This window comes from Lactuca sativa, chromosome 8, assembly GCF_002870075.4.
Source record: "Lactuca sativa cultivar Salinas chromosome 8, Lsat_Salinas_v11, whole genome shotgun sequence".
In the NCBI taxonomy this organism is placed as follows: Eukaryota; Viridiplantae; Streptophyta; class Magnoliopsida; order Asterales; family Asteraceae; genus Lactuca; species Lactuca sativa.
In genome coordinates, this window is record NC_056630.2 from 81,103,138 (window position 1) to 81,111,724 (window position 8,587).

The 8,587-nt window shown below is 31.9% G+C and overlaps 1 long non-coding RNA gene across 3 annotated transcripts; it reads left to right on the forward strand.

Annotated features, from left to right (window-relative positions):
* The first annotated feature begins 6,184 nt into the window (after nt 1–6,184).
* LOC111896107 (uncharacterized) lies at nt 6,185–8,489 on the forward strand. 3 transcript variants are annotated; one of them, XR_002851805.3, is made up of 7 exons: nt 6,185–6,615; nt 6,723–6,850; nt 6,972–7,235; nt 7,326–7,432; nt 7,561–7,606; nt 7,841–7,985; nt 8,277–8,489. It is a non-coding gene; the product is annotated as an uncharacterized LOC111896107 (long non-coding RNA). The 3 variants fall into 3 exon arrangements; XR_002851807.3 differs by having other exon boundaries at nt 7,567–7,606; XR_002851806.3 differs by having other exon boundaries at nt 7,126–7,235; nt 8,277–8,487.
* The last annotated feature ends 98 nt before the right edge of the window (nt 8,490–8,587 follow it).

Sequence of the window (8,587 nt, forward strand, 5' to 3'; positions counted from 1 at the left end):
CTACGGGAATGCATTATCGGCAAAAAAATGGATGTGAATAAGGATGGAAAAAAAACCCGAACCCGATGGGAAGACCCGATTCCCGAAGATTTCGGGGCAGGTCGGGTCAAGCTTATCGGGTTACGGGTCGGGTATCAGGTCGTTATTGGGTATATTTTTTTGGGTTTGGGGCAGGGAGTGGGTTATGCGTGCTCCGACCCGACCCTCCCCGAATATATATATATATATATATATATATATATATATATATATATATATATATATGTGTGTGTGTGTGTGTGTGTGTGTGTGGAAGTTTTTAGATGAGGATTTGGCGTTGAAGCAGCAATTAGAGCTGTATGTTGAGACGTTTCAGTATGGCGATCAAGGATTACAGAAGGTTGCTCTCGAGAGCATGAGGTACTGCTACTTTGTATCGATGATATTTTTTCTTTAATTAAAAGGGGGCACTGTTTATTTGCTAGCATTGTTGGTTCAGTTTTGGTAGCAATGTTACATCTAGATTGTTCCATATAATAACCAATGTGTGTTATGATAGTTAGATTTACTATTGAGAGTCATTATTTGTAATGAATTTGTTATGTTTTTGCAATTACTTACTTATTTTCTTGTGTGTAATCAGTGGTTTTATGCATGATTTTAGTGATATAAGAGTTTTATTGCAAATTGCAGCAGAACTAACTTGTGACTTAGACACTAACATAAGAATATCGATCATTTTGTTGTAGGCAAGAAATTCGGACATCAACAAGCTCTATGACCATGTCTGCAGAAGGTGACCGGGTAAGAGATTTAGTTTGGTGATGTGATTTCAATTGTCTTATATACATTTTTTGATGACGGGACAAATATTAATGATTCATTTTTTGATGAAGATGGAGATGAAGTGGTTGGTTCAAAAAGGGCAACACGTTCACATTAATAATATTTTTGTTAAATTGATTTTATATTTTCTTATATACAACAACTTGTTTTGAAGAGACCAAGGCATATTGTCGTTCTGTTGAATTTGATTATGACGTGGAAAAAGTAAAGCGACACTTCTATGAATATTAATTTTATATAGTTTCAATGATTTGGTTTGATTTTGAGTTTGTTTAATATTTTGTAGGAAAACACTAAAGAAAGCGGGACAACAATTTTGGATGATTTTGTTTGATTTTAAGTTTGTTTTAATGTTAAGTGCTAATGTATTATTATGATGAATTAGTTTTTCGTATTTTGTATTTTGGTGTTTTGGTTGGTTGGTTGTTACAATATTAGACTATTAGTAATTTCTATTTGGTTAAATGATTTAAGAACTTATTTGGTATTTTAAGCCTATGTAACGTCTTAAGTTCTTAATTTCTCATTCTGTAATTTTTGTTTTTCTATTTTTTTTCCTGCCATATTTCGGGTTTTCGGGTAGTTATCGGGTTTCGGATTTAGGGTCGGGTTCGGGGAAAGTTTCAGCCCCGACGGGGCGCCCCGATAAGAAACCCGTCGGGTATCGGGTCAGGTTTGGGGACACATTTAGAAATCGGGTTCGGGTTTGGGAAATCAAGACCCGGCCCGAACCCACCCCGTTGCCATTCTTATATGTGAATGAGTTGTTGGATTATCTAGGCGAAAATAATGAAAGTTACGAGGTTTAAAGGATTGAAGAAATTATCGCGGATACCGTTCAAAATTCGGTTGATGATGAAGTTAATGATGATTCAATACCTTTGAAAACGGTCAGTCGGAAATAAGAATTGCAAACGGAAACAAGTTTTCACAACTTTTTGTTGCAATACGAGTATACAGTACCTCAACTCTTAAATGCAATTGGCAGATTTAAATAAGAACTCAATATAGATTTGTAGTTCACAAAAAAAAAAAAAAAAACAAGTGACTATAAATTCATTTTTTACTAGACAATTCTAGACTTTTAGAATATTTTAGAAACTATTAATTTATAGTCTTTCTGTGACAAATATATTTACATTGGGATTTCAAAAAAATTATTATTTTATTATTTTATGGATTGGGGTTCAATTTTGTACTGCTCCCAAGTTGGAACCGAAAATATTATTAATTTTATCGAGATTATTATATATGAGATTTTATAACATGTGCCCTAAGGGCAGATATAAGAAACATTAATCATGAAGAATATTACTATAATTAAATATGATAAAGATTAATTATAAATACTATTCTTTATAATTAATGTATGTATATTTAATTATGGTAATATTACATATAATTAATGTTTATCGCATTTAATTATGTTAATATTTTTTATAATTAATATTATAACTAATGTTTCTTATATGTGCTTTTAGGGCACATATTAGAAAATTCAATATATATATATATATATATATATATATATATATATATATATATATATATATATATATATATATATATATATATATATATATATATATATATATAGGAAAGAGTTATATGGAAAACAAAAAAACCCTTAAAATCATAAAAATGCATAAAAAAAATACTTAGAGACCAAAAACTTTTTTTTTTTTTTTTTATTTTATACATCAAAAAATCGCAGGTTTTATAAAATTTTCACTGAAAAAAATAAAAAATTGATTTCTTCTTCTTCTTTTTTTTTGGTTTTTTTTTCAAAAAAATTTCAGCGAAAATCTATAAAAAGTTACGAATTTTCATAATATAAAATCAAAAAAAAAAATTGTGATCTCTAAGTATTTTTTTTATGCATTTTTTTGATTTTTAGGATTTTTTGTTTTCCATAGAGCCTATATATATATATATATATATATATATATATATATATATATATATATATATATATATATATATATATATATATATATATATATATATATAGACTTGGTGAATATATGACTGTTATATACCTAATATTAGGTATAGAACCATCAAAAAACTACATAATTTTAATAAAATTTAATCAAATATATCTACCATATTTTATGTATCCTCTATTAGAGCTTATGTTAGGCTTTGATATATTTTTTATGGAGTTTTATAAGTTTGATTTTGCACCACAAATCGTGGATAAGAATATTTTACCAACTACATGTAGTTCGGTATATTGAAATTTATTACAAAAAACTATAGTGAAATATTGAACTCGTTCATAAAAAACCCGATACAACTTTTCTCATAATCCCTAAAAAAACAATACAAGTATACGTAAGGTAAAGTGTTAGAGGAAGTGATGAGGCTTCTACTAGAGGTCCAACAGAAAACACATTCGAATATATAAATGTTGGGGATGAATTACAAAATAAAAAATAATATGAGTTCAAAGACAATAAGAATAAGTTAGCAGTGAAAGAAAATCGTATTTTTTAAATCAAAATGAAGTTAATTTAGATGGTTTTATACCTAATATTACATAAATGACAACCATATATTTACTTTTCCATATATATATATATATATATATATATATATATATATATATATATATATATATATATATATTAGCCCTGTCGAAAATACCCGATACCCGAATTACCCACTTGATTTTTTCGGATATCAGGTAAATTTTTCGAGTAATCAGATAACCCGATTTTTTTTCGGGTCGGGTAAGGGTACATTTTTTGGGTTTTGGGTATACCCGAATTACCCAAATTATTTTAAAAATTCCTTTTTTTTTTTGTAGAGCTTATACTATATAGCAGATATTTGATCATGCTTAAACTAACTATCATTATTGTAAACATAAATCTATTTATTATGACAATATGATACTAACAATATTAAAAGAAATTGTTTATATATCATCATGTTCTTTAAAACTTAACTGTTTTCTAGATTATAGTTTTTATTGCAACTAACAAACTCATTATCTTGACGAAACTTCATAAAATGGCAAAACTTATGGCTACAAATATCTTTAACATTATAAATTTTTAAACTAAGATCTTTAAGTATTTGTTTTTTTAACATCTTATTAGATTAAATTAAGTTGTTAAAAAATTACTTGATATCTTAGGTATTATTGACTAAAAACAAAATTGCAAGAATGGTCCCTGTGGTTAGGTCGAAATTGCCACTTTGGGCCAAACAAGTTTGGACTAGCACTCATGGTCCAAATGTTTTCATTTTTTTGTCACTTTGGTCCAATTTACTTTAAACTTTTTTATAATGACTATTTTGCCCTTGGTATTTGCTTTTTCAGTTTTTATTTATTTATTTAAATACTTTTATAATTAAAAGAAAATAAAAAATACATTTATCTCTCTGTCTCCCCTTCTATTCCCTTCCACTAGTCAACCACTAGCAGCACCACCAGTTACCACCGCCACCACCCTCGATTTTTCTGTAAAAACACCGCCACCACCGGTCAATACCTCTCTCTCCCTCCATCACCTGCCAGAAAAAATATGAACAACCACCACTTTCACATGTCGGAAACCACCGCCACTCTCTCTCTCTCTCTATCTCTCTATCTCCTGATGAACCCACAGTATTTCTCAAGATTTTCTAACATACAAGAATACAAAAAAATCTGAAATTTAACATACATGAACACATAGAGACATAAATGTTGATCGGAGATCGAAGCTACAAACTTTGCTTGGTCCGTTATCACTTCAAACCTTCACAAACGCAGATCGATCTTCTGCCTCGTATCACCGTCTTCGCCTATAAAACCCTAATCGTTCTTTTGCCTCCTATCGCCACCGCCCTTCGTGGTGAAACCCTTGGTAGTTTTTCTGCCTCTGATCTATGAAAGGGAATTCCAACGACTAAATAAGAAGGGAGGTCTGAAGATCTGTTTGTGGTAAAGGGGTGAAGCAAGAAAGGAGAGAGATGCTCAAACCCGACAACGTCACTCAAACCCTTACGTTGGCGGCTAGGGTTTTCATATGAATTGTCCTCTATGTCCTCTGCTCCGATGACGACTTCACCTCTGCAAACCCGACATCGACGAACATGAAGAAAAATCCGGCTCAGTTCGTCCCTCTTTCCCAGTTTTTCCTTCACCTTCATCGCCTTCGTCGAGTCGCATATGGAGTGTATGTGTTTGCTCTGAGATCTGAAGAAGAAACAAGGTGATGCAAACTCTAGCAACGTTGAAACCCCCTCGTTCCAGCTGCCATTATCGCCTCTTTAAACCCTAACTTTGTCGCTCCCCTTCTCTAGCGATGGTGCCTTATTATCAGATCTTGAAGAAGAAATCCCTAGTTTCGGATCAGAAGGGTGGCGGTGCTAGGGTTTCGTAAAAGTATCGTTCAAAACAGATTGATGATGGTGTTGTAGGAATCAGATCAGATTCAAAAGTTGCATAGTCGTGGTGGCGGCCAAGAGTTAACAGAAGAAAGGAAGAAGGCGTCAGAGGTTGGTGAGGGCGGCGGTGATGGCGGATAATGGTGGCAGTTAGGGTGTTATTGTGTGTGTGTTTCCCTAAGAGAGAGAGAAAGAGAGATGACGGATGAGGAGATGAGAGGTTCCACCAGAGAAAGAGAGAGAGAGAGAGAGAGAGAGAGAGAGAGAGAGAGAGAGAAAGCATTTTTCTTTTCTTTTTTCTTTTCTTTTTTTATTTACTTTGTAAAAAAATTGAAAAAACAAAATACAAAGGGCAAAATCGTCATTTAAAACCATAATGGACCAAACTCGCAACAAAATAAAACTTTTTGGACCATTGGTGCTAGTCCAAACCTGTTTGGCCCAAAGTAGCATTTTTCGACATACCACAAGGACCATTCTTGCAATTTTGTCTTGACTAAAAAATCTCAATGTTCAAAGCTTGAGTAACCTCGTTTATGTCTCGTTTGTTTATATAAACAAGACTAATAAAGCGAGACGTATTTATTTCATTAAATTTATTTTAAGGTGAAATTCAAAAAAAAAAAATTATATATTTCGGGCAATACCCGAATTACCCAAACCCGACCCGATACCCGAATTACCCAAACCCAAATTACCCGAAACCCGAAAAAATTACCCGATCAACACCATTAATATATATATATATATATATATATATATATATATATATATATATATATATATATATATATATATATATATATATATATATATATATATATATATATACTATATTATTAAGGATATTGCCAATTTCTTGAAAATTAAGAGGTACAACATATATTACCTCATGTACAATAGTATTAAGCATATGACCAATCTTATATGTATTACACTATACGGATCGTATACATATTACACTACACGACGAACCTTACCCTAATCTCCTAAACACAACCGCCATCAAACCAATTCTCATCGTCTCCACCAAAGATGCAGTTCACCTTTTCCATCACACACAAGTAGCCCTAACCCTAGAAAACTTAGATAAACCACGATCAACCAAGATTCTTGATTAAGTTAAGGAAGATCATCAAGAAAGAAAAGAGAAAATCCTACCGTCACCACCTGATCTCGGATGGTACTCCACAGGATCTTCGAAGGAACACGAAAGTGAATGGGACCATGAGACGGCTTGGTGTTCATACGCTTACGGAGAAGCATATCTATTCAATGCGCATGGTGGCGAGCGTCCACCACTACCTCCTTTGCGCAAATACCTGATCCACGTACCTGCCAAGCTTCCACCTATGTTTTCGGAGTAGTCGGATGGTTTCCTGGATAAACCGATCTGGAATCCAAAAGGTTATCTCGATTTTTTTTCATAGTGGAATTACCTAATGTGTGACCAGATCTATGAAATTCGTGTTCATTGGTACGTATATTCTAAATTAAGCTATTTTATTATGTAGATTCTGAGCAATTAAGTGCGGTCAAGGAAGAGAAGGCTGGGAGCTTGTACGTTTGTGGATGCCCAGGGACTGGAAAATCGATTTCCATGGAAAACGTGAAAATGTCTCTGGCTGTTTGGGATAAAGAGGTAATCTCCATATGCTTGATTGTTCATTTTGTAATCCCAGTGGAACTAATGCATTTACATAATTACTCACACCATCTAAAAGATGAAGATTATAACGAGTGGAATCATGTATTGTTTTCAGACAGGAGGTCAATTCCCAGACATTTTGGGCATAAACTATATTTCTCTCTCACCTTCTTCAGAAATTTTCAACAAGATAAAACTTTATCAATACATTGATATGAATTGGCTCATATGAAACCAACTTAGTGCTTACAAGCTAATGCCTTTGGCAGATACTTGGAAAGAGTCAACCACATAAGAAGGTCAACAACCATTCTACACCCTGAAGTCAAATTCAGCAATTATATTCTCAAAAGCAATAGTCATCTGGCACAAAAATGATGTAAGATGTATATGCCTTTTTTAGCTACATTTGAAAAATCCATCCAATTATAGCAATGTGAATAGTTATTGATAAATGCTTTGTAAATAGGTTGGTTATTGTTGATGAAATGGATTACTTGATTACAAAGGACCGGGTGGTTCTCCATGATCTATTTATGCTAACAACATTGCCCTTTTCCAAAATTATATTGATAGGTATGATTTGACATGGTGTTTTTCAGTTTAATGTGTTCTTGATTTATCTATGTTTCTCATATTGGATCCAATTTTAAATGTCAAAATTTATAAGACTTGACTTAACTTAAATATTGATTGGCTTAAAGTTGCAGCTTCATCTGGAGATATGAGGAAAACTCTTGGTATCTGCAGGTTGGCATATTCTCCATTTTTTTTAAAATTGTTTTATTGCCTAAAAAGTCTCTCAAGGTTTCATATATTTGGATTAAACTGACGCTTTTATCCTTGGTGTATTTTTTTTCAATGATTTTCAAGTAAGATACCCTTAGATTACAAAGTTTGACATTTTCAAAGTTAAGTTATAATAAACAATCACTATTCACAAAATGTTTAACTTTTTTACTTATTTTTCTTTATTCTGGTTAGGAACCTTTACTGAAGGATGTTTTTGGTGATTGGAATTGATAGAGAGATTGAGAAGGAAACATGTTGCATTTTCCTGCTGTAGAATATTTTCAGCCTTAAAGTTAAAAATTTGAAGGCTCCCATGGTTGGTATTGACAAATTGGAGGTAAACACTTTTTTACCATCTCTTTTCATTTTTGGTTGTTTTATGTGCTGTTGTTGTGTGTTAGTGGTTAAGAATGGTGTGGCCATGTGTGTATGTATCCGACTATTTGATATTTTTATCTACTCTTCAACATCAAATAAGTTTTAAAATACCAAAAGACTTAAATATATTTTTTTAAAACTATTTATGTATCAACACTTTTTGTGCTAGAAAAAAACTAAAATAATATATATTTGTTGAAATGTTAGTCTTATTGTAACAAAATGTTTTACCTTCGTTTGTCTGGTGCAGGTTAGATGAGAGAGACTTTGTTATTGAGTGGCTTTATTGTCACATTTGGAACGTAAGAGCACCAGCTTTGTTCATTTCTACCTTCAATGTTGTATGTAACTTCATTTTCATATTTGGAACTTATGTATAAACACTTAATGCTGGACGCTTATTGTTGGCCTGGTACAAATAAGGTCATCTATTTTAACTTTACATCATCTATTTAATCATATAGTTATGTATATATTTGTTTTATAGCATAAATTCAAAATCAAAACATGTATAAATATATAATTCATCAGTAACAAAATATATTATTTATGGTATTTATA